The sequence below is a fragment of the Ostrinia nubilalis genome, chromosome 1, assembly GCF_963855985.1.
Source record: "Ostrinia nubilalis chromosome 1, ilOstNubi1.1, whole genome shotgun sequence".
Taxonomy (NCBI): Eukaryota; Metazoa; Arthropoda; class Insecta; order Lepidoptera; family Crambidae; genus Ostrinia; species Ostrinia nubilalis.
In genome coordinates this window covers 2,762,749-2,788,564 of record NC_087088.1, presented here as the reverse complement: position 1 = coordinate 2,788,564, position 25,816 = coordinate 2,762,749, and the positions used below count along the sequence as shown (strand labels likewise).

At 38.3% G+C, this 25,816-nt stretch overlaps 1 protein-coding gene and 2 long non-coding RNA genes across 3 annotated transcripts in view; all 3 read left to right on the top strand.

Moving 5' to 3' along the window:
* The window catches only part of LOC135079591 (protein lin-10-like), a 201,841-nt gene that overhangs the window by 53,842 nt on the left and 122,183 nt on the right, over positions 1 to 25,816 (top strand). The gene's annotated exons all lie outside the window — the stretch shown is intronic.
* On the top strand, positions 11,879 to 13,976 carry LOC135074914 (uncharacterized). The gene is made up of 3 exons (XR_010257906.1): positions 11,879 to 12,485; positions 12,574 to 12,672; positions 13,236 to 13,976. It is a non-coding gene; the product is annotated as an uncharacterized LOC135074914 (long non-coding RNA).
* On the top strand, positions 13,984 to 15,836 carry LOC135074919 (uncharacterized). The gene is made up of 3 exons (XR_010257913.1): positions 13,984 to 14,210; positions 14,591 to 14,726; positions 15,583 to 15,836. It is a non-coding gene; the product is annotated as an uncharacterized LOC135074919 (long non-coding RNA).

Here is a 25,816-nt window from a genome sequence, read left to right as displayed (position 1 = left end):
AAACCGCGAAAGCAAAAAAAAAAAAAGTTGTTATCCACGCAGTCGCTTGCATAAGTTGTTCAAACAAAACGTTCGTCACTGACCGTGTTTTGTTTTATTCCATGTTCTTTTGTTGATTTAATCTACTTTGACAACACATGGGCAGATTTCATGTGGGGTTTGTTTACCCGATGCGATTTTGTTTAATTCTTTTGACGGTATTTTTCCGATGGAATTTGTTCACAATTGAAGCGGGTTCGTTTAGGTTTTCGCAAATCTATTCGAGTGAAGTGTACTTTTGGCTGACGCTTTTTTGTTTCAACCCATTGATCGCGCTGGACTCGCACTGACAAAGCTTCGTTTAGGGTGTAACACAAAAACAGCACACTGTAGTGCTGTTTTTGTGTTACAGAAAGTCAAATTTCACAAAGGTTGTGTCATGTGTGGTGCATGGACGTACGTTTGACGTTGATGTTTTTCATGTTTTTGTCCATAAAACTATGGTGCAGTGTTACGTTTAGGCTTTTTTTGAGTTTGAAAAATTTGTGACACAGGGAACGACAACGAAAGGCCTCGTCCTTCGTGAGTACATGAGATTTTTTGTGAAATAAAAAGCATGACGATGAAGAAGTAAGTATTCATTTTACAATTTCATTAATAGGTATTCATAATGCTCAGATTTCTATCTTATTTTGGCTCTGTAATTGAGATAATCGTAACTGCTGCAGTATCAAGACAGATCTATACTTCTTTTAATTTTTGTACGAAACAATATTCAAACCTACCTAATGCATTAGGTTTGAACATTGTTTCGTATTCCTTTCATTAGACCTAAGACAAAAGTTCGACATCTTCATTAATATAATGTATTTATTAATTCATTAATCCTATAAAAAATGGGAAGCGTAAGTTTTAAGTAGGGCTACTCTATCCATTGGCACTGTGGCAAAACTGTCATTCCTTTTGCGGTCAGTGTTTGCCGCGCGGCGCGTGTGGTGACGGTTGTTAATTTCGATTGTTCATTATCAACACAAACAAAGCCTATTCCAAACGTAGGATTCGATTTGAGAATTCTAATTTTACTTTTAAATTGGTTTATTTTAATACCTTTGAATATCAATTGTTTGTTTTGTGAATGTGAGCACTAAAAAGAGTTTGAAATTGCTTGTGTATTTTCAAATGGTGGATCATGTTTTAAAAATCCTATATTTCATAGATAAATATGTTAATATACCTACTAGAAATAATCACGTTATTACTCATAGGATAATAGTGAAGTGTGTTCCTAAACACAATATGTAAATGTTGTGTTTCTCCCTAACGGCGTATGCGCACTTGTTCTCCGGGAACAGACTGAAATAATTTTTGGGTTATTGCCTTTGCGAGCGCGATTTTAAGTCCCATACACTATTATTATTAATAATATTATTTTTCAATGCATAATGTATTCATTTCGTATGTGTTTCGTAAAGAGGTCATCCCAGTCGATGCATCGCTTAACGACCCCGTCATACACATAGTTTCAGTCCCATTTGCTTGAAGACTTGATACTTAGCAACTGTGCTATAAAATTAATGTTATGCGAGTTGCCCCCGGTTGATAGTTTCTATATTCTGAATGACACTGCAAAATTAGTTTGGAAAATATAGTTTCTTATTTACATTAGCATTACGTTAGCTGAGCTATAAATTAGTAGGTAATATTGATTCATTTAGATGGTGAACTTGAACATGCTGTCTTTAGAAAATTTTCACTAAAAAGCAGTAAGTTTTTCGACATAACTTTCTTTGTGATACTTACTTTATTTGTCTAAAGTAGGCGTGGCCTATATGAGTATCTATCTACTCGTATCTATCCCAATACAGAAAACTAAATAGATAATATTTTTTATCTTTTAGTACATAGATCTTTCTCTGTTTTTTTTCTTCTCTTCTACGTTTAATTTTACTTCTCTATTATCAATCATTTTGGCCCGAGCATATTCGACATGCCTATTTCCAGTGCAGTGTAGAAATTGTCTGATAGTGATGGGGCATGACTGTCATAAATGCATCTGTTTACAAGTTGTACCCTTTGTACCATAGATGTGCTGTTAAACTGACGAGCTCTAGTGCCATAGCAGAAGTAGGGCATACACGGCGGATGGCTCTTTACGGCTTTTGAAACGGCTTTAATCCGATTGCGGCAGTCATTACTGCGTTAGTACGCGTTTAACGGGGAAACTCTTTACTTACGCGAGTAGTTTTAAAGAGTAGTAGGACGTATGCAAAATCAATTAAAAATATTAACCAAACTGAATAGTAATCTATTGCTCTTAAATTGTTCTTTTGTATTAATTTTAAATAAGTTCTCGGTATCACGATTGAGCATTAAAACCTAAACTGGAGATGTCAAATTCATCACCATCATCATCATCATCATCTCAGCCACAGGACGTCCACTGCTGAACAAAGGCCTCCACCAATGCTTTCCATGCTGCCCGGTTGGTAGCGGCCTGCGTCCAGCGCCTTCCTGCTGTATAACTTTATAATTCATAATGGAATTTATGATTAATGTTTCTCATCGTCTCATGTGGTTATTTTAAAATTCACAGCCAAAGTGTCGGTTTTAAGTATTAAATCAAATCATTTATTTTATTTAAGACCATAATAATAATCCATACAAACACAATGAACTTTGATCAAAATTTCACGAAGGATGAAGGAATGACCAGTTCAAGCAGCCATTACTCTCATTATTTCTTCCTAAACCTAAATCTTCAAGCTTCATGTGTACTACTTAGAGCTGGAGCTATACATTGTACTCGTATATCATCTTCATCCATGACATGACATAAATATCTAGTGCACAGTTGAGGTATTGAGCATCTGGTATTAGTACCAGGTCATCGGTTCGCGCGGTGCTCTGCACACGCTAAATCGGTCAGCTGCCAGACGGTCATATGCGTTAAGGTTACGTTCTAGGCACCTTTGTTTTGGCCTCCCTTTTGTTGTTGCTGTCAGCTGATGAGGTATTGTCATACATAACACTTCAATACCGTATAGTGTCAGGATTCTGAATAATAGAGAAATTATAGTTACTGTAGGTTAGAGTTATTCGAGTACGATGTAATTGGATTCTGAGACAATTCTGCCTCTCCATTATATGGAGATTTATAGTAAATTGTCTTTCGTGGAATTAATTTTCTTGGAAACTCTAGGGGCTCGTTGAAGTTCTTTATTAGAAGGGTTTTTGTTAGTTGAAAAGTTGAAAGTTAACACAATAGATCGGCGATTTCTGTCCTTCTACGTCAATAATCATATTTATGAAATTAAATTACATATTTGAATCTAATTAAAGAAAAGCTGGAAATATCTTGCTGTAATGGTCTAAGCAACTAACTTTCCTGACCTGAAGCAAGTTTGTCCTGAACCATCCAAACTAGAGTTCCTCCACAACTCTTGATTTTCAAGCTCTACTATTCCGAAACAGAATTGAAGAGACACTCGCATAAGCCCATTGGCGGATTGGCACTTTTTGTTTGGCGCCTGGCGCGTGAAATCCGACTGCACATCTGGCTGGGCGAGATATCCCGCCTCTATTTTTCTTTGCGAGCTTCTCTCACATTTGAAATAGACTGACTTTGCTCTATTTAAAAGCGAGCCTATTGTGGTCATACATTTATTTTGGGTATTAAACAATCAAAAGATAATCCTTCATTCGTCCATTAATGCTATGACCATTCCGAAACAGCATTGAAACGACTTGCAGAAGCCCTTTGGTGGACTGGCAGTTTTTATTTGTGCTTGGCACGGCATGAAATCGGCATCAGGCCATTTGAGATAATGCCTTTCTCTTTCATATGAATTCACTTCGAGTATTCCTAAATAGATAATTTTAATCACTCACTTGTCAAACCCACATCAAATTTATTAAGTTAGAACTTAGACCTTCGTATTATATTGTGGTGTCATCATAAAAAAAAATATTCTTGTATAGCAAAAAAAAAGTATTGCTCGCAACTCTACTAATTGTTTCGATGCACCTCGACACGTCACAACATAGAGGCTGGGTTGCACCATCTTCAAAAATCTGTCACACTCCATAGAAGATACACAGGTTATCGTTATAGTCACGGTTAAAGTTAGATCAGTGGTTCTTAACCGGTGGTCCGCGGACCACTGGTGGTCCCTGGAGGCATTTCAAGTGATCCGCAAAGACATCGTAATAAACAAGTGACGTGACGTGATGAGTCGAGGCAACGAGGCAACACAACGCAAACGGCGCACAGTGGGAGAGAAATCGACCTCCCCTTTCATAGGATTTTCAAAAAAATATAAGTGGTCCCTGACAAGACAGAAATTTGGTAAAATGGTCCCTCGTGACTTAAAGGTTAAGAACCACTGAGTTAGATGGTGCAACTCAGCCTTAAGATTGTGAACCAATCTTGACGGCTGTAACTCCAAGTCTCACTCAATTCACTCAAAGTATAATTATGTCAGCCCGGCATTCCTTGTAATCGCGTTAGCAATATACCGCGTAGTTCTCTCTAATTTGTTCGCGGGCCTTATTAAATTCATAAGTGCGCCCCACTTGTGCGGTGCGAGTTGTCTAAGTATGAGGACTTATGAGTGCGACTACGTTCCATCAGTTCGGAATGAAGTTGTTGAGTTTTAGTTGATGGAACTTTAGTAAGTTGATATCTTACTTTAATAGTTTGTTAATGATATTGTTTATTGGATTGATCTAAATGTTATTAACCTTTGTGTTCTCTTTTCAGGTACGTATCCAAAAACAACACTGTTCTGTTTTTTAATTGGCCGGTGGTATGTAGTTAAAGTTAATCAGTTTATTATTAAAACTACTCCTTTTATGAATAAAAAAACTTACAACATACAAGAGTATAATTTTAATTAAAATTCCATGTAAAGAAACAACACTATTCCGTTTTTGATTTAGCCATTGGTATGTAGTTAGAGTTAATCAGTCCATTATTAAAACTGTTCCTTTATGAATAGAAGCACTTACAACACTCAAGAGTCTATAATATTAAAATTTCATGTAAGTTATGTAAACGGTACCAGATCTGGTAATCTAAGGCTGGGTTGCACCACTTTGCACCATCTTACTTTAACTTTGACAAACGTCAAAAATGTGTCAAACTCCATACAAAAAACCCCGGTTGTCGTTAGAGTTACGGTCAAAGTTAGTTGGTGCAACTCAGCCTAAGAACGATCGCTTAACATAAATACTTAGGACTTATCATGTGCTAAACGAGTTACATCATTATCTGAAATTTAACTTGGGGCTTAATTTATAATGAGGCTAAGCCGCTAAGTTCTCGTAACTGCGACTGAAGTCGGCTGAGCGGAGGTTGAATGAAACCACAATGTTCTATGGATTATTGATTAATCCTTCTGTTACTAGTACTTACATTACAGCCTTGAAAATGTTTATAATCTATACTTAATATTATAAATGCGAAAGTAGCTCTGTCTGTCTGTCTCGCTTTCACGCCTAAACCACCGAACCGATTTTGATAAAATTTGGCATAGAGATAGTTTGAGTCCCGGGAAAGGACATAGGATAGTTTTTATCCCGGTTTTTGAAACAGGGACGCGCGCGATAAAGTTTTTCTGTGACAGACAAAATTCCACGCGGGCGAAGCCGCGGACAAAAGCTAGTCATTCTATAAATCAAACCTTGGTCGTTAAGACGCGACTCGTCATGCTAAGACCGACATGCTATGTAGTTGAAATAGGTACGATTTTGTGATAAATGTAAGTTACGAGTAGATGTGTCGTCGACTGTATGTATAGGTAATACAATGATATTAATATCAATAGTATCTGTTTACCAATAACGATGCTTCCTTTAGTGTAGTGTTTCGATCGATATTAAGGAGAACATTCTTGAAACACGATTGATAAAATACTTCTCTAATACGAAATTTGGCGATGCTCAATGACATAATATCATGTCTACAGACTTGGGTGAGAAATGTAGTTGGGATCATGATACTTTTGCAGAAACCCATGACATTATTTTGTCATATAATTTGATTCCATTTTGTCTGTTTTGTGTTTGTGAAATATTTACCATGTGTGATCGCTTTAGAGAATTGACCCACTACATATTTTTACTACGAATCGAAAAATTTACCATAGAGTAGAGTATCGAGTACTAAAGCGTCATCGCACAACTAGAATCGCTTACAGCTCGCATTTTAGAAAAAGTACACGATTCAAAATGAAGATTTTAAAACTCATTTATTTCTGTAAATATGCTATAAAAAAGCACTTTTACACGTCCCAGTATTAACCCTACCACTGCTTCAGGACAATAAATGGGCCAATGCTGAGAAGCAGCAGAAGCAGCTTAGTTATTGAAAGAAGCCGCTAGGGGCGCTGTACAATCTGTCATAGATTTTGATGGCATTTTTTACGCAGTTGCTAGCGAACTCTTGTAAAACTATTGGTAAGCACACTGATTCTGTGCGGAATTGGAAGACAAACTTATCACCAACTTTTCTGCTCAATGTAAATTCATGTCCCTTTTTTATGGGAGAGATTTACGAATGTGCTGTCATGAGGCGCGTGACATGCAAGCTGATGTTATTTGTCGTAAAAACGTAATTAAACTTTTATACTTCGCGACAGGTGTGACGCATTTTTGACCTAATTTGCTTTTTCATTAGGCTTAATTTTATGCAGAGCTTTGAAACATTTTTGGAATCTTTTGCATTACCTATTCCATGTTTGTCCTGAATTTCATTACATTCCGCTTCAAACATTAGAAAGACATCATCATCAAGCGTACGTTAAGTACTACCAACTTGTCACCTTCCTCAATCATTCATTTAATTATTACCATGTATTAGAAGAAGACGCAAAAAATGCTGGTTTCTCTCATAACCCAAGTCATACTGAGATAGATCTTGTTCTTCAGTTTGTCAGGTCAGGCCATAAAATAGTTCCTCCAAGAAAGACAATATGCGCAATAGTGCGCATTACTGTAAATCTTCATGAACGTAACACCTGAGCTGTTGAGCGTCGCCGCCACAATTAAGGCCGCCCAGCCTTGGCGCTGCCTCAATGGAGACACATGGCAGGCCGACCCTGCACACTATTGGATGCTTATAAAACCAAAAGCGCTATATTGGATGTTTGTTTTCATGTTTGTTTTTTACATAATCAAAAGCTGATATGTGGCCAGCAGAATTTTGCGACGGATCTCTTTCGATAAGGCACTATGAATGGTATGAAATTTGGTAGGCACAATTTTGGTAGTCCTATCGCTAGGAGAGGCCGGTTGTTGTCAATGCCTAAATCATAGATCAGATTTTGATGAAGCTTTAGTACTGGCGACGGCCGTGAAGGATCCTAGCCTGAAAGAATTTACCAGGTTCAGCTAGTAATGCAATAGTAACAGCGTAAAAAACAATCCATCAATTGTGCTGAAAGAATTGATCCCTGAAAGTGTAATGAAACAAAAATATGTCGGAATGTGTGGAGAAAAATCGAAGGATATCCCAAACGCTTTGTCAAAGTTTCCCTTGGCCATTCGCACCGCATTCGACCACAGGAAGAAAATTTTATTTTATGGTGGACAATTTATTCGTATCCTGGTATTTCTGAACTCGTCCCGGTTTTATTTCCTCGCTCCCGAAGGTTTCGGGAAGATAGATGTACTCCAGTTTATTTACTGCTTCCCGATAAAAAAACTACGTTAGTTTTTCACGTAGTAACATTCTTGTTGCGCGAAACGAATTTGTATCTTGTCAGCATGTTCTGTAACTAATTCTGCCTTCATATATTGTGTGGGTTACAAACATTAGGTAAAAGGAATTTAAACTCTACAGTATTCTATATGTATAACTCAAACTCGACCATATCGACACATGCTAACGTGTTCTCGAAGCACTGAAAGTGTTCTCCTTAGTACTTTATCTGTGTAATTAAATTCGAATGTGTACCTTGCCTGATCAAGATAATTCTATTATTATTCAAAATAGTAGAATGCTTTGTATTGGTCGTCATAGTAGAATTGACTTATTATCGTTCAAAAACTTTCAACTGTTCATTTTCCTGTCGGATTTGAATGCATATTTTAAATTTTTCTTCAGCTTGGTCTTTTCCGCATTACCCGTCAGCACTTACTATGTAGTACTAAAGTAACATCTGTCGAATAAAACCTCCAATGCAATATTTATTCCCAATGCACGTTTTATATCCACTCGGATCCGGGAAGACGGATGTACGGTCTTTATTTCCTGGTTCCCGATAAAATCTTTATCGTCCGGGATACTGGCTCAATAATCCCGGAAACGTGCTGAAATACTAACATGTAGAACGTTAGTGCTGTCAATTATTCTACTTATAAGACTGGATAAACAGAAAGTTTAATCATGGAAAGATAATTGGTAGAAACATTTTTTGGGACTGTTGACAAAAAATGAAATGGATAATATTATTGAAAAGCTGTCACCGGAAAAAATACAGTCATTATTTCATCTTGAAGGTGAGACAAAAGTGCAAAATTCCGTCCATAATTTTAAACTTTGTAATAAATTAAAGGTACATACTTAAACACGTCACCAGCAGCGTTAAGTTTGATGAGCGTTTCAAACGATCCGGTAACCGGTATGTAATAATGTCTCCAAGAATTAATTCGAGTTTCGTCAAGTATGAAAAACAAAATATCCAGAGGCGATCGTGACGCTGATAACACTCGTTTAAAATTCCATCTCGACGCGTCGGGATGAAAATAAATTCAAATTTGCATACACGTACACAAGTTCCCGTATTTGTCACCCGGTCCCAAGTCCCAACGAAACCACAAAGCGTTGTTGTAATCCGGTTACCCGGTTTGGCGCCAGTCGGGTGCCAAGTGATGCCTGGCTCTGACAGCTCTTTGAAAATGGCGGCCGTTTTGAAAAAGAACCCACAAGTGCTTACGTTCTGAAGCTGAAATTTGAAACCCGTGAGTTTATTCTGTCATATCGTTTAATCCGTTTGTATTTAAAGGAGCGTATTCAAGTTTGGAAATATAAATATTTGGTAGCGTTTGTCAGCCGGGCGAAGCCGCAGTGCGCGGTTGTAATCCGGTTATCCGGTTTCGTATGTGACGGAATTTATTCCCGGACATGCGTGAGCTTGCGGTGTGCGTCCATGTTGATTATTTATATTGTGATATCGAATATGCCGTCCGCGACAAATAATGTGGTAAAGACAAACGACGTCCATCTGAAGCATACTTTTAATTTGTGGTTTTATTTATTCTTCTTTTTAATTCATACTTATTATAGTGTACCATTAAAACACTGGACCTTTAAAGTAGATTATTTATGAGGTGCTAGATTTCATTCCCAGTAAGGGAAAAAACACTTCGTTGTAGTAAAACTAAGCGACTAACTTTTGTGGCAGGCAATTCCATTAAATATGCATTCATAAGTCTTTGTCCACTGCTCACCAACTCGAATTGCATGAACTAATTGCTTCACAAAGAACTTAGCGGAATCAAAGTTTGTTTGCGGGGTTGTCTCGTTAATGAAATAAAGGTACGTCCTTGGTTAATAGATTTTGTTAAAATGCCTGAACATGGCTTTGTTATCAAAGAAAGTACAGAATATTGTTTTCCACTTTCATATTTTTGTTTATGTATGTTATTTAATAACAATACTCTGTATTGTTTGTCTTTAAATAATTTAAATTTCCTAGTTCAATAACTTATTTTACTTAATTCTATTGCTTGGATGATTCAAGAATTAAAATCACACACACTTCTTGTATCTTTTCCTTAACTATCTTTCGAGGTATTTTTCTCAATTGTCACGCAATGGTGCCATCTAAACTAGTCTAGTACAATTCAAATACGAGTATTTGATCAAACTTTATTATAGACTGTTCCTTAATGACAAAGAAACTTGCACCATTAATAACATCAATCCCTACCTACTCCGCACATACCCCTGGGTGCGAAAACTTAAAGATTTACTAGTTCAGAAAAACTCGTCTTACTAGCTTTTATTATTTGCTCGCGCCAGAGCTTTCAAATTGAATTATTGGATACTTAAACTTTATTTTCTATCTAAGAACAAACATACATCATTATTATGTTTTCTATCTAAAAATAATGCATACATCATTATTATGTTTGGATTAGAACATTATAATATTAGGTACGTGAAGTTTGTTTAATGTGTGTGCTCAAATTTTATTGTTGTTGAAAATATAATGTAAATTAATGTAATATATTAAACTAGCTTTCCGCCCGCGGCTTCGCCCGCGTGGAATTTTGTCTGTCACAGAAAAACTTTATCGCGCGCGTCCCTGTTTCAAAAACCGGGATAAAAACTATCCTATGTTCTTTCCCGGGACTCAAACTATCTCTATGCCAAATTTCATCAAAATCGGTTGCGAGGTTTAAGCGGGAAAGCGTAACAGACAGACAGACAGACAGACAGACAGACAGACAGAGTTACTTTCGCATTTATAATATTAGTTGGGATGCTCTTAACTCATAATGAAACGATCGGGCACTGGATGGTTAAGATATCAACTTAAGTAGAACTGAATAACCAGCCACAGTACAGTGGCCAGAATAACAGATTGCACTTTCTTTTTTATTTTCAAAAACCACCTTTTACCATTCTTATAGTGCCACAGTGTATTGTGCCTGTGCACCGCATCAATCATCATCTTTTTGACAATGATCAATGGTATAGATTCCAAACAGGTAACGTCAAAATGCAGTCCACTGACAGTGTCTTTCCTAGCTTTTGCTACCGCGTAAGAATGTGTTCAGTTCGGCGAAGGCTTTATCAGAACGTCTATACCCGTTCCAGTGTGACATCGCGTGTGTTAGATTAATAATATTATGTACATACCTGATTGATATTAATATTTCATGTGACCTATAATTAATATTAGTAACTACACTATTTATTAACTTTCTCTAACATCACACACACCAAGTATCAAACAGCCGCCATATTAACTGTCAGATAAAATTAAGACTTCCGTTTGCAAATAAGAATTTATTGTAAGATTTCCGGCTTCTGAATAGTGGTTATTAATGTTTCTTAAATATAATTAAATTGATAAATTAATAAGCCAACTGGCTAATATTCAATCAAAAATAAATCTGGGTCCGTTTTAATATTATTAGTTATAATATATTCGAACTTCCTGTTTATAGAATTTATTGTAAGATTTCCAGCTTTTGGATAATAATTATTAATAGAATAGAATAGAATATTATTTATTTGGCACAATACACAATAGGTACATGATATAGGCACAATACAAGATTAAAACATAGAAAAAAACAAAAAAGAAAAATAAAAATAGATTTTAAGTGCCCTGTGCCAAAAAGGTCCCTGACTCAGCATTAGTCGTGACAAAGATGCCACGACACTGATTTTCAGCAAGGACCTTTGGGGCACTGGGGTCGCCGTAAAAATAAAAAAAAATAAAAGAACAAAGAAACACAGATTATACCTAACATAAATACAAACAATAAAATCATAAAACAACAATATAGTAAAATCTAAGTCTATTGATTATATTTCAATTACACATGATGCAAAAATATTTTTCATTTAATGTACACAATGTTTGAAACGGAATAGATTTAGTGCTGGGGTATTTCTTGTATAATAAAATCGATTATTTCCGCAGTTCATTAATCGATTGCAGTGAATACTTAGTTATTAAAAACATCACAAAAATCAACCATATTTTTCGATTATTGACTTTAATAAACGCATTAAAAATAAATTAGTAGTTTTTAATTTAAAGAAACAGAACCAGCACTTTTTAGGAATCGTTTTTTGAACACAAACCATGAAATTTGAATATTATCAATAAAAAATTATAACAATAATATTTGTAATTAAAAAAAAAAAAAACATGTTTTTTGTTAAATAACACCCATACAAAATATTTCTCCAAAAGTAGGTTTTACTAACTCTTCGAAAAAAAATCGATAGATAAATCGCTATGGTTTAGTTATGTGACATCTCTAAATCTTTCAAACTCGAAACGTCACACGGACCATCCTAGGCGAAAAAGACTATAGGCAAATAGTTAGTTGAGAAAATTCTTAGATTTAAGCATTTTACAATAAGAAGAAGACACACACAATGACAGATCATTACGGACCATTATATCTGTGACAACAAAAAAAAAAAAAAAAACCAACTCGAAAGAAAGAAAAGAAAAAAAAAAAAGAAGACAAAGACAACTGTCACTGTCATTTATTGGACACATTTTCGCATTAAAGTTCTGCGTGCATGGTGCAAATACATTAAGTCGGCCAAGGATTAATCAATTAAAACATGTGCATGCGCAGCCACGTCTAGAATGACCTGGCAGCGGTTCAATTAATGAGGAAAAGTGTTGCAATCTGTTCATGGGGGCAAGACAGGTGCAGAATAGACCTTTGTCCCTCCGCACCTCAAGGGGCCCACGCGGCGCCGGAACGTAGCGTCATCGCCAATGACACGCGTCGCGTATAACCCAATGGTGAGATACATTTACACTAATATTTAGTTTTTTGCAATGACAAAAGATAAGTCTTGAGTTGTGTCTTAAACGTGAGTTTCGTTTTTAGGGCGCGCAATGGCGGTGGTAAATCGTTCCAGCACCGCGAGGCCGCAAACCTAAAGGAGCCCCTGAAGGCAACAGTGCGGTGTCTTGGAGTCAGAAAGACGTGAGTACATGTTCTCTTTTGCGTCCTCCCCCGCTCATGGGCCCACGCTAGCTTCTGGTACAAATAACTCGGCCTGTTCGCGTGAATCACACCAAACAACATAGTCGCTAGGTGCAACCGCCTGCGTGCCTCCATCCGTATACGATTGGCACTGTTCAGAAAAGGAGTAACATGCGTCCTAGGTGGAATGTGGAAGCAGAAACGTGCACAAGCATTCTGCACTCGCTGAATGAGCTTTGCAGTCCTGGCTAGAAGGCATGGTCCATAGACAGTGTCGCAGTAATTAAGCTTAGAAAGTACCAGAGCCTCACAGAGCGAAATGCGAAGCTGTTCACATAAATAAGGTCTCATTCCATAAAGCAGTCGGAGTCGATAGAAGCATCCCCTTGCACATTCAGCTATATGGCTCTCAAACTTAAGGTGGCTGTCCATAACAAGGCCTAGGTTTTTGACATTGTTCACTCTTTTGACAAGATCACCATTCACCAAAACATTCAGTGGAATACTGTTGTACTTTGATGTTTGCTTTGGTGTGCCAATAAGCATGACCTTGGATTTTGCAGGGTTAAGGACGAGACAATTTGACACACACCATCCAGAGATGCATTCAAGATCCCTATTTATGCAATCCACGGCCTCTCTGTACTTATCTGGAGCAAAAGAAATATACATCTGAAGATCATCGGCGTATAAGTGGTGATGACAATGTGTTATATGTGTTGTTATGTCGGCACTGTACAGTATGTAAAGCAAGGGTCCCAATATAGAGCCCTGGGGCACGCCACGAGTCACCACCTGCGAGGCGGAACGTGACCCACGGCCATCCGACTGTATGAGCTCCACACACTGCCGCCTCCCAGACAGGTAGCTACCGAACCATCTGACCGCACTTGGATCGAGACCATAGTAACTCATCTTGGACAAAAGCAAAGATAAATTGATGGAATCGAACGCTCTCGAGAAGTCTAGCAGCAGCAGCAGGGTAACCATCCCTTGGTCTTGTGCGGCCAAAGCATTATCAACAATATCTGCCAGAGCCGTTGCCGTGCCATATCCCTTCCTAAAACCCGATTGAAATTGTGGAAGCATGCCATGTCCCTCCAGATAAACAGTCAATTGATCACACACAATCCTTTCTAGTACTTTGGAGAGACAGGGAAGGATGCTGATTGGGCGGAGATCTTGCAAAGTAGTGGGCTGGCTATTTTTCGGAAGTGGTTTTATGACTGCCTCCTTCCATTCTTCAGGGAACCTGCTCTCAGTAATGGAGCGGTTGATTATAGCTGTGATAGCGTCTAGTGAATAAGGCAGAGTGAGCATGAGCATCTCCAATGATAAACCATCATTACCCTGAGCATTGGATTTCAGACCTTGAATGATCTTAAGTACTGCATTCGGTTCAACAGTATGCAAGCAGAAGGAGGACGAATTTTTATGCCTATGGAATTGAAAGAAAGTAAGCTCTGATATGGATACTCTATCTACCCCTGGCACATCGAGGAAAAAATCATTAATATGGTCCGCATCAAACGTAGATGGTAAGTCTATTGTGCCTTCCTTACTGTTTATAGCTATGGTGTTGTTCACATTTTTCCATAGTGTCTTGGAGTCTTTCATGCACCCATTGAAATGCTTGTTAAAGTAAGCAGATTTCTCCCTCTCGATTGCCTCCAGAACCAGATGTTTCATCTCCTTATAACTGTCCCTCAACTTTGCCGTTCTGTGCTTTTTATATTGGCAGTGATAACTGTTTCTTATACTGATCATCTTCTTTATTGTGTCAGTGATCCATGGATGAGGGGGATTTTTAAACTTTTTAGTTTTGATTGGGGCATGCAAGTCAAACAGACTCACCACACAACAAGTAAACGCCTCAACCATTGCGTCAATATCATTGATCTGTTTAATATTGTTCCAGCCAATCGCCTGAAGGTCGGCACTCAACAGGTCCGGGAGTATACTTTTAAGAGGCCTGTATGACACCCAGCGAGGTTTAGGCCTCTCCTTCTTAATTTTGGACTCCATCAGAAGCATTGCATGTCCTCCCAAATCAGGTGAGTGCCTCACTAACACCTTATTTGCTTTTAAATCTGTGCAAATGACATCAATCAGGGTGGCGCTGTGTTCCGTGAAATGGGTTGGCTCGGTGATAAGTTGGGTCAGGTTTAAAGACTGTGTGAAATTTGTGAAAACACAATATTTCACACAGTGTGTGTCATGAAGGTTAATATTGAAATCACCCACAAGTATGATGCCATCGGCCCTTACAAAGGAAGTCAGAGCTTCTGTGATACTGTCAAAGAAAATATCGACATCCTGCCATGGTGGTCGATATGCGGTGCCAATGACTATGTGTTGGTTGTTCAGTTTGACAGTCATCCACATCTGCTCGACTGAAGAGTTGATATTGGGATACTGACACAGTTTTACATTTAATCCCTTGCGTATGTAGAAACCAACCCCTCCACCACGTCCACCCCTGACATGTGTGGGCCTCGGTGTGTGTCTGAGTCGATATCCTGGTAACTTAGGAGCCCTGTCACTTTCCCCCTCTCGTAGCCATGTTTCATTTATGGCCAGTATATCAGGAGCTAATTCTCCCACAGCAACTATAAATTCCTCATGTCTTGTGCATAGTGAACCTGCGTTGAAGAATCCTACCGATAAATTAACTAACCCAAGGCCTGTGATGTATAGTAAAAGAAAGCAAGCAGGTGTGGTTGTTTGAAAGTATAATTGATCTGGTCCACTATGACAGCTTCAGTCATCTCAATCAAAGACACAAATATAAAGAATGATCTTAAGTGCAAGAATTTTATATTTAAAACCGTTTTACATTTTGATGAGTATGTAGAAAATATTAGTACAGCACAATATAACAGAAAATTAAAAACTAATGTAACATTACAGGATGACAGTCAACTTGGCGGGAGGCCGAAGACTCTCTCGAGGTCCCCCATCGATCGGAGCTGATATGCCTGCGCACCATCACCTCTTCGGGCAAATATTCTGCCATTCTTCGTCCACGAGTACCGCCACTGAAGCCTGCGGCACTCCTCGCGCACGCGGTGGTAGAGCTGGCGGTTGGGACGAGTCAGCCTCTCGTTGATGAAGACGCGCGCGCCGCCCTCGCCGGCCAGGCCCCGGCGCACGCGCGCGGCCTGCAGCAGCTCGTCGCGCAGGCGGCGCCGCGCCAGCCGCACCACCACGCGGCGCGCGCGCCCGCCCGCCTCGGCCGGCGGCGCGCCCACGCGCTCCGCGAACACCACGTCCCGCTCGTCCAGCGCCACGCCCAGCCGGCTGGCCAGCACCGCGACGCTGTGCACGACGCTCTCCCCCTTCGCCTCCGGGAGGTGGCCGATCTCCAGGTCCGCGAGCAGGGCCTCCTGGTCCCGCTCGTTGAGCTCGAGCCTGAGCTCGGCCACGGTGCGCTCCAGCTGCGCGCTCGCCTCCGGCCCGGGCGCCGCCCCGGCCCCCAGCCGCTGCTCGAGCGCGTCCATCCGCGCCGCCCCGGCCTCCAGCCGCTGCTCGAGCGCGTCCATCCGCGCCGCGCCGGCCGAGGCGCCGCTCTGCACGGCGAGGTTGATCACGTGCAGGCGCTGCTCGACGGCTCCGACCTTCTCCTCGCAGCGGATCACCCGGCCCGTCAGTTAATATTTCTTAAATATTATTAAAAGTATAATTAATAAGCCAACATACTATCTTTTGATCAAAAACAAATATTGTAAAATGAGAAATTCCAACTTCCGGGTCCGTTTAAATATTATCTAACTTCCTGTTTTCTGATTGGTCGTCTTAAGTGACCAATCAGAGTTGAGTAGAGGAAAGGTAGGAGTATGGGTATAAATATATGGAATTCCTCGTTGAAAGGCGGTCTCGATGGATCTTTGAGGTGATGCTGACCAAAGTTAAGTGTACATTGTTTATTGGTACTATTATTGTGCTTGTTGTGTTATTGTATTGTATTATTGTGATATTGTATTAACACCTGGCTATGTGGCTGCGCCAGGGCTATTATTTTGACACCTGGCCAATTGATGGTGACATGCCACGGGGTCGGGTCGGTAGTTTGTTGACCAGTATAAATAAGGACAATGCTAATAGTTGCTGGTTATGTTATGGTACAAAACCTAAGTCCTAACCTAACCTAAATCTAACTCTTGACCTAACCAAAACCTAAGTCTTAACGTAACCTAACTTAGAACTTGTGTTCTGTGTGTTTGATTATAAATACTGGTTATACAAAATACCGTCAAAATGTTAATTATAAATAAGACTTAATTACTGCTAGATTATTCATTTTTATGTAAGTTATAAATTGTTGTATCTGGTTGGAAAAGAGGCTGACAAAGGTGACTGAGTTTCTTCCGCCACTTCTTCTCAGCACCAGCCCATGATGTCCCGAAGTGGTGGTAGGGCAAGCTATATTTGGGACGTGTATAAATGCCCTGGAAAAGGGATTTATACTGAATAAACTATTTGAATTTGAAATTGGATTTTTAATTTGGAACTTATTAAATTACAGTATTATAGTCCTATATATTTCCATGGTATAATACGATATGATAGGAATATAGCATAAAGTATTTATGCTAGATTTTGCTTACTATTATTCTTCTTTTTGTGGTAACTTTATTAATTAAAGAATCTGCTTTAATACATTAATATTTCCTAATTTAGAAATGACTAATGCCTAAAAATCTAACACGTGCAATAAATTGCAGATGTCGTAAATCGCCCGCCCAATGCGGAGGCTCCGCGCCCTAATAGTGCCGTTAATGAAACTCCTGGGAAACTTGTACCAATTTGTACACGAGGACTACCTATTTGTCATTTGGTATAGGTGTAGTGTAGAGTGTAGAGTCTCGTAGGAGAGTATTTCCCTGTGCCTGATAACTGGATATCAGAGTAGGCTACTAGGCTGTCTGAGTTTGTTCCACCATTTCTTTTTTACATCAGCCTATATGTCGTCTCAAAGTGGTGGTGGTAGGGCTATGTCATGTGAGTCATGTCCACATGACATGAAAAAGTGCCCTATAAAATTGCTTGTAGTCCGGGCTAATCTTTCGTTTCAGCCAAATGACATCCACTGCTGGACAAGGGCCTCCCCCAAGAATAGCTGCCCGCATCCAGGTCAGGTTTTGTAGTTTTCATTGTCTCCATATCTTCATCATTATTTCACTTTAAGTACCTTTGATGTGATAAAAGAGTATCCATCATTGTTATTTAATTTTTAGCGATAAGAGTCACATTCCCGCCTTAGGCAGTTGGATTTTTTCAAGTCAAGATAATTTTCAAATTATGCATCATTGTTCTTTAAAGTGGTCAGAATTTTTTTTATGCATAACAAGGCAGGTATTTGACCACAATCGCACCTGACGTTAAGTGGGATGCAGTCTAGGATGGTACATATCTGCCCTGTAAGTGCCTATTCACTCTCGCCTTGAAAAATAATAAAAATTACCAACAAGAAGACATAATAATGTGGCTGCATCTGTCCATATACTCGTAGACTCGTAGTGCAAAATATCAGCAGTGCCGCACTTTGCCAAATGGAGCGTTGACGTCGCTGTCAGGCTGGAATCTAGGCCGAGTGCGAGCCCTAAATAGGTCGCTAGTCCACTGATTAAATAGCAAGTCTGAAAGCCTGCGACGAAATACCGCTGGAACATTCTTACAAGAACTATTCAGTGTTTAAACTGATAAGATTTGATGAATCTTATCCCTTAAATGCATGATTTTTTATTTAGTTATGAAAAAAATATTTCAATTACATTTTTAGTCACAGATAGGGGGAAAAATAATAAAAAAAATCCTAGTACGAAAAAAAAGCATATTTTTGAAATTTTACAGTATGTAGCCAAATGTCTACACCATGCGTTTTTATGCCATAAAATTGTTCTATGGTTTGTTTATTTGGCTTTTCTTTTCAGCATGTTTGGCTCGCTATCTGAAAAGGAAATTGAGGCAGCTCTTTCTACTTTAAATGATGGTGCAGTCTCAGAACATGATGAAAATTTAGATGATGATAACATCGATTATTACCCAAACGTACGGGATTTATTGCATGATCTGGATGAGGAGTCCATAGATCATAATCTACCCTTGGAACATCACGAAGACCCTGGAACATAAACCCTCCCATAGTCTATGAAGACGGGCATATATTAGATCAGATCTTCGTATGTTCCAGGGTCTCCGTTATGTTCCAAGGGTAGATTATGATCTATGGACTCCTCATCCAGATCATGCAATAAATCCCGTACGTTTGGATAATAATCGATGTTATCATCATCTAAATTTTCATCATCTTCTGAGACTGCACCATCATTTAAAGCAGCGAGCTGCCTCAATTTCCTTTTCAGATAGCGAGCCAAACATGCTGAAAAGAAAAGCCAAATAAGCAAACCATAGAACAATTTTATGGCATAAACGCATGGCGTAGACATTTGGCTACATACACAAAAACCAAGTCGAAGGCACATTCGGGATAGATTACCAAAAAATAAGTTTTAATAATGAATTCTTACATTATTTCTAACACGTATGTATTTTTTTCCAATCGTTTTAGCAATTAATTCTCACTGAATCCGAAATTCAAATACCAGAAATTTTAACACTACCAATTTTTTCTCTTTCGCAATCGCTACGTCAAATATCGGTTAATTTTTTTTCAAAGCTACCTTCATTTGCGGTTTTTTTATTTTTAATAAGATGTTTTCTATGATATTAGCGTACGTTCAGAAACGCTTATAAAATGTGTTACTTTTTATAATTAAAAAAGTACTTCGTAGACATATGGCAACACTATGCATTTAAGGGTTATAGCGCTTATTGCAATTATAATAATAATAAATACTATTTATTGCACACCACATAAAAAGAACAGAAAGAAAAGGAACACATAAGGTTTAAATTATATTGCATTTAAGTTCTGCGCGAATCTAGAGATCTCAGAATAGTATCGGTGCAAACCGACAAGAATAAAATTGTTTATTATTGCTTTAATACGAGTACTCAACACGGTACTCATTGCCATGTTAAATTGTATTACTTGTGCAGTAGTTTGCGACGTGATTTACCAGTAGGTACATTGACTCTTTGTTGCAAAATACCAAGTTTTACAACTGTTGACCACACATAGAACACATGTTTTGAACTAGTTAGACTTTGGCGGTAAATTTATACGCACATACTCACATTATCATTTTAAAGTTACTTTTATATGGTAAAGTGTTCTCATTTATTTAATATATTCCTTCACTAGCAGCCCTCTAGAAATAGGTCGAGTCGAGAGCACTAAATAGGTCGTAGGTCAAAGTAATCTTAGAGCAGACTTGATATTGTAATTCATGCAGACGAAGCAGAATTATAAATATCGGAAAAACGAGGTACTTAAAGTTTCTGGTAATAATATGAAAACTTCGAAAAGTGCTTGTTATTTCTTTTCTTTTATTAATGTTGTTCGAAATGGTAGTGAAATATAAATAAGGATCAGCCTGGCTCTATTGAGGGCTTAAAAGAGAGCCCTTATTTTTACACCTACACAAAATACTTGGTAAACAAACAACAGAAACTGTAAACACATTTAAGGAAACAATTAAGTTGCTCTTATTCGCTAACAGAGACAGTGAGACAGCTATAGATTCGTATATTTTCAAGTTACTTTTATACATAGTAGTAAAACTTTATTCTGAAGTTCTTTGGTCACGTCTCTAGAAATGAGAACTCGATGGAGAGACTGGTGGTTCAGGGCCAGGTTGAAGGCAAGAGAGCACGCGGTCGATCGCCAACCCGCTGGATAGATGCCATCACAAAGGCCACTGAGTCCACCATGGTCAAGTGTACTCGCGACGCCTCTAACCGTCAGAAATGGAAGCACATCGCCAGGAGAGCTACCCTCGAAGATGACATCACCCCACCATGTACCTCGTCAGCGCAACCACGACCACTCTGACAAGAGTGCCCGACTAAGAAGAAGAAGAGATTTTCAAGTAAAAATCGCAAACTCTAGCGAAACTACAGATTATGTCATTTAAAGAACGTAGCATAGACTGCTGAGAATAATTTTACTAATAATACAGGTTGTTCCAAAATTTTTTTCATATAGAAATGCGTGATTTTTCGAAAACGGTTCAAAGCACGCACGCTATGGAGGCTTATCGAGAAATCAAGCGTTGCTAATTGCAATTTTGGCCCATCCTGTATTCAGGTGAAAAAAGCAAAGAGAAAAGCTACCCATCACTAGTTACTACCGTACCTACACTATTGTCTAATTTGCACAACTCTAGCTACTACAAAGCAAGGAACTTATCAATTAACTAGTTATTGGCGAGCATATACGCCGTGCAGCGTTCTGTAATTTGATTACCGAGTTCTGGAAACTAGTGGCGCACTAGTTGGATGTCGGAGCATCATTGGACCTCATACAACAATCAAAAGTACAGTTAGCGTGATATTGATTGTCAGGAACAATCCTATTACTGCCGCAGCATATTATAACACTAGTTCAACATTTAATAAAATTCTCTAAAAAACTCATAAAACTCATTTATTTTTGCAAATAGGCTTTAAAAAAGCACTTTTACACGTCCCAATATTAACCCTACTGCTTCTGTAACATAACGCTGTACGGAAGAAAATTACGCTTTTCTTCCGTACAGCGTTATGGTAGCGTTAGGTTCACGACTTTTGTAGAGAAAAGCTGTCTATAAAAGAAGACACGACATCTAGTTAATAAACTGTTTGAGCTTTAGTCAAGTAATACCTATTTATAAATGAAATGAGTAACATTGATGTATAGTTAAACTCATATAATGTTCCAGACTCAGTTACTCTACATTTTCAAGCAGTTGCAATAAACTGTATAACATTACTTAAAGTTGAAACTCCCGACCAAATTATAGAGCAACAAGCACCGAAAACCAGTTGTCTGTTCCTAAATTGTAAATCATGAAGTACAATCTGCCCGTTTAAATGTTTTCCACATAATGGAATCTAAGAACAAACCGTCCCAGCAAACAACTATTTTAGTGGAGAGTCCACTTCAGCGAGCGGCTGTGCCATAGCTTAGAACAAAACAAGCAGTTCACTTATTAGCAAACCACTAACCTGCAATTATTATCATACATAATCATTCATACCTATTAAGGAATCAGTTCACGTTATCAATTTTTAAAGATCTTGGATGTTCTTGATTAGTTATTTATTTTTTCCGTTGAAACTTATCGTGTTCTTTATGTAGTTATCTATGTCGTTTTAACACACTGGCGTCTTCTTTTCTCGAAACACCCAACCCCTTCTCGCAGTTTGCTTATTTGGTATTTTTATGACGTAAAAATATTATACTTGAGTTGGCTGATTTTCTCGCACCTGCCGCATAGAGAGTGGCACGTACGAGCGAGCTTGCAGCACACCAAACTTCTGAGTTATAAATTGCATTGCGTGAATAGCTTTCGTGCTCATCGCTTTAACACTCATGTGGGGATAAATAAATTAGGTATTATTAACAGATAATTTCTTTTGTGATGGTAACCTCATCCATTAATGTCGGTGAGACGTCCAGCCTTGTAAAAAAAAAAAGAAAAGCACACTGGGATCTCTGAAGATTTCCTTTGCCAATTTTCTTATATCGTTTTTAAAAAAGTGCTCTATGGGGTTTTGACAAATAAAGCGTTCTTCTAAGTCTAAAGGCTCGGCCAAACCAACGCGTGCAGCCTGTGCGCGCGATGGCGATGGCGATCAGATGTCGTGTATGAATTTGTAGCGATGAGTTCACATCAACGCGTCCTGTCATTGGTCGCGGCGATCTATGCACGCGCAGTGATTTCTCATTGCCGACGCGAGCTGCTACACGCGTTGGTTTGGCCGAAGCTTAAAGATGTGGTTTGGCTGTATTAATTCACCTGTGGGGTAGCGATTCACACGTACCAGCTCCACAGTAATAAATTGCATTGCGTGAATGGCTTTGGGGCCATTGTTCGTGCTCATCGCTCTACCTTCACTCCTCCACTCTCTAAAATGAGGCCTAAAGTATGGAACTAAAATAACGCTTCCATAAAATACGGCTTTGTCTTCCCAAAGAGGTATTTGTTTTAGAGTTAAATTAGTCAAACGTTTCAAGACGTTAATTATGTTTGAAACGCAATTTAACTTAGCCCAGAGCTTGAAGAAAATGAGTAGGTATAATTATGAATATAGGTTTCAAGTCTTAAGCAATTAAAGGTTACTTAGTCAGTAATAAACAACCATCATCTACTTACATGTATAAGTACATTTAAATCGTCTGAACACATTTAGTCAGACTTCAGAAGTCAGTTAGGGGCTTGAATTATTGCTTGAAGGAATTTTTTGCTTTAGGTGTGTTAATTTAAAGCCATCTTTCTCATTCTTTCAGATAGGGGTGATAGGAAAGCTACAATCCTGTCCAAAACTGAGGGCTGCCTTAATACCAATACCATGCTTAGTTATAAAATGCTAGCTTTCCGCCCGCGGCTTCGCCCCCGTGGAATTTTGTGAAAAACTTTATCGGGCGCGTCCCTGTTTCAATAACCGGGATAAAAACTATCCTATGTCCTTTCCCGGGACTCAAAACTATTTCTATGCCAAATTGAATTAAAATGGGTTCAGTGGTTTAGGCATGAAAGAGAGACAGATAGAGTTACTTTCGCATTTATAATATTAGTAGGATTAACTAATTACTTGTCTTGCTTTTAATGTCGAAGCTCCATAGCCTTGCTTCATAGCTCATCGCAATAAAGCTAAATTGGTTCAGCTCGCGATTATAGTGAAGTGGACACTTTATACGCGGGCTGCTGTATAATGGATGGACGGATTTGCATACTATCACATGCGAAATTAAACTAATATTCTACCTATAGACGGGAGGGGGCGCGCCTGACCTCTTAATGGAAACATTAGGCTGCGAGCGCACGATGTTACTGTGGGTTGCCTTATCGTGTTACATGAATAGGCAAGCGTTAATTGACGTACTTTTTTTTACTTGGAGCTGTTGTTACAGCCGTGGAATCTCTGGTGGAATGGAACGCGAAATTCTTAAAATGTTACCATACATTTTTTGTTTTTTCTCAGTCAGTTTATCACCACTCAATCGGAAAATTGACTGAAGCTTTCAATTCTAAATGAGATAGTATCTACATCACTGATTAAATAGTTATCCTACTAATATTATAAAGGCGAAAGTTTGTGTGGATGTTTGTCACTCTTTCACGCAAAAACTACTGAACGGATTTGGTTGAAACTTTACAGTATTATTATTTGTAACCCAGATTAACATATAGGCTATAATTTATGCCAATCTGTGGCACTAAATTTCACGCGGGTGAAGCCGCGGGCAAAAGCTAGTCTTAAATATTTCAAAGTAAGCAAATGAAAGTAAATTGCCCTAAACGATTGTTACGAAACAGTTGATAATAAACTCGAATATTAGTCATGAAGTTTATCCTTTCTCATTTCAATTACACTGAAACCTAAAACTTGAAATTGCTTGGAACAATTAATGTATTTAATATGCAAAGGTACCTAAAGTATATTACGTCTTTGTAAGGTGAACGACTTACCCGTCTGAAGTGAAAGCTTACATGTTATCTCAGTATTCTCAGTATTAGTTTTTGGATATTTTTATACGTTTTCTACGAAATGTGTTAGCGAAGTGCTAAGAATATTGAACTTTCCCCTTTTGCTGAAGATAGGGGAGACCTAGGAGAGTTGTGACAATTTTTACTTTAGGGGCCATATCTCGCTCAAAAAACATTCCACAGCTATAAATCATATAAATTAATGTAGCGCCGTTCCTTCTGTTTTCAAAACAATCACCAAAGTTAACTAAAGTATTAGGGTTTCTAAGAAAATCACCAAAATCTTAGACCACTCCCTCTGTCACAACTCTCCTAGCACCGAGGTAAGTTGTGACAGGTACCGAGGTGAGTTGTGACAGCATTGTATTTCATCTATTAGATATAAAAAATACCATAATACTCAATCAAATATGTTTTTTTTTAGCAAAAAAGTACTTTAATCATCCTTTAGTACCTACCAGTTAAAACAAATAGTTATAGGATGTCGTTACACAGATTGAGCCACATTTCTCCAGCTTTCATTTTTTTCCCACGACACTGGATATTTTTTTATTATATTTTTTAGCTAATATTATAGTCACTTAATACCTATAGTATTTTCTTTCTCTTCTATAAAAATAAAATAGTCGCGGTGGTAGAATCCATAGACGGAGCTTCGCCTTCTGAGTTTACTTGATAAGCCTCTTTCTTCTTAATATATCTTGACAAGTTTAGATTGTAAGAGGTCGCACCATATCTTAAACTTTAACCCTTTAACCTAATCACTTCATAAGCTAGGTCCTAGATTTCGACTTTAGCAAGCAGTTCCACTATATGGCTTTCATGTATAGTTATTAGGCATTCTGAATCAAAAAAGTAACAGCATGCAATTATTATACAAATTATGAACCTACTAACACACAAAAAAACATCTTAAAACATCGTGGAAATGGACCATCAGTAAAATTAAGTAAGCTAGGAGAGTTGTGACAGGCTGTCACAACTCTCCTAGGTGTTTAAAATGACGACTTGGTTTGAATAATAATTTTTATTTTCTAAACACGATGCGCACACAAAAGATCAGTGCTACATTTTGAGACCTGAATAACCATGCAACTTGATAAAAAATAACACAACAGTGCACATATACTAAAACATGATATAAATTGAAATAAAATTTTGAAGAAAAACTTACTTTTCGCATTTTTTTGTACACAGACGTCATATTTACGTAACCGTGCCTCATGCGCAGCCCGCAGGTACTTAGTCAAGAAGAGCGTCTTAAAAGCGACAAACAAGCGTTTTTACCAGCTTCCTAACTATATTAAGTAAGGAGAAATCGCCCTTGTCACAACTCACCTCTGTCACAACTCTCCTAGGTCTCCCCTACTTCACGTAGGAGCACTTTATGTATGCTATTTACATTTTATAGTCTGTAATGCAGGGGCGTTTTCTTTTCATCGAAGTTAATATGGCTGTCAGTAATTTGAGTGATAACCATATACTCGTAGGTGGTACAGTGATAGTTAAGCTAAAACTCATAAAAAAAGCAATTTATTTATGCAAGT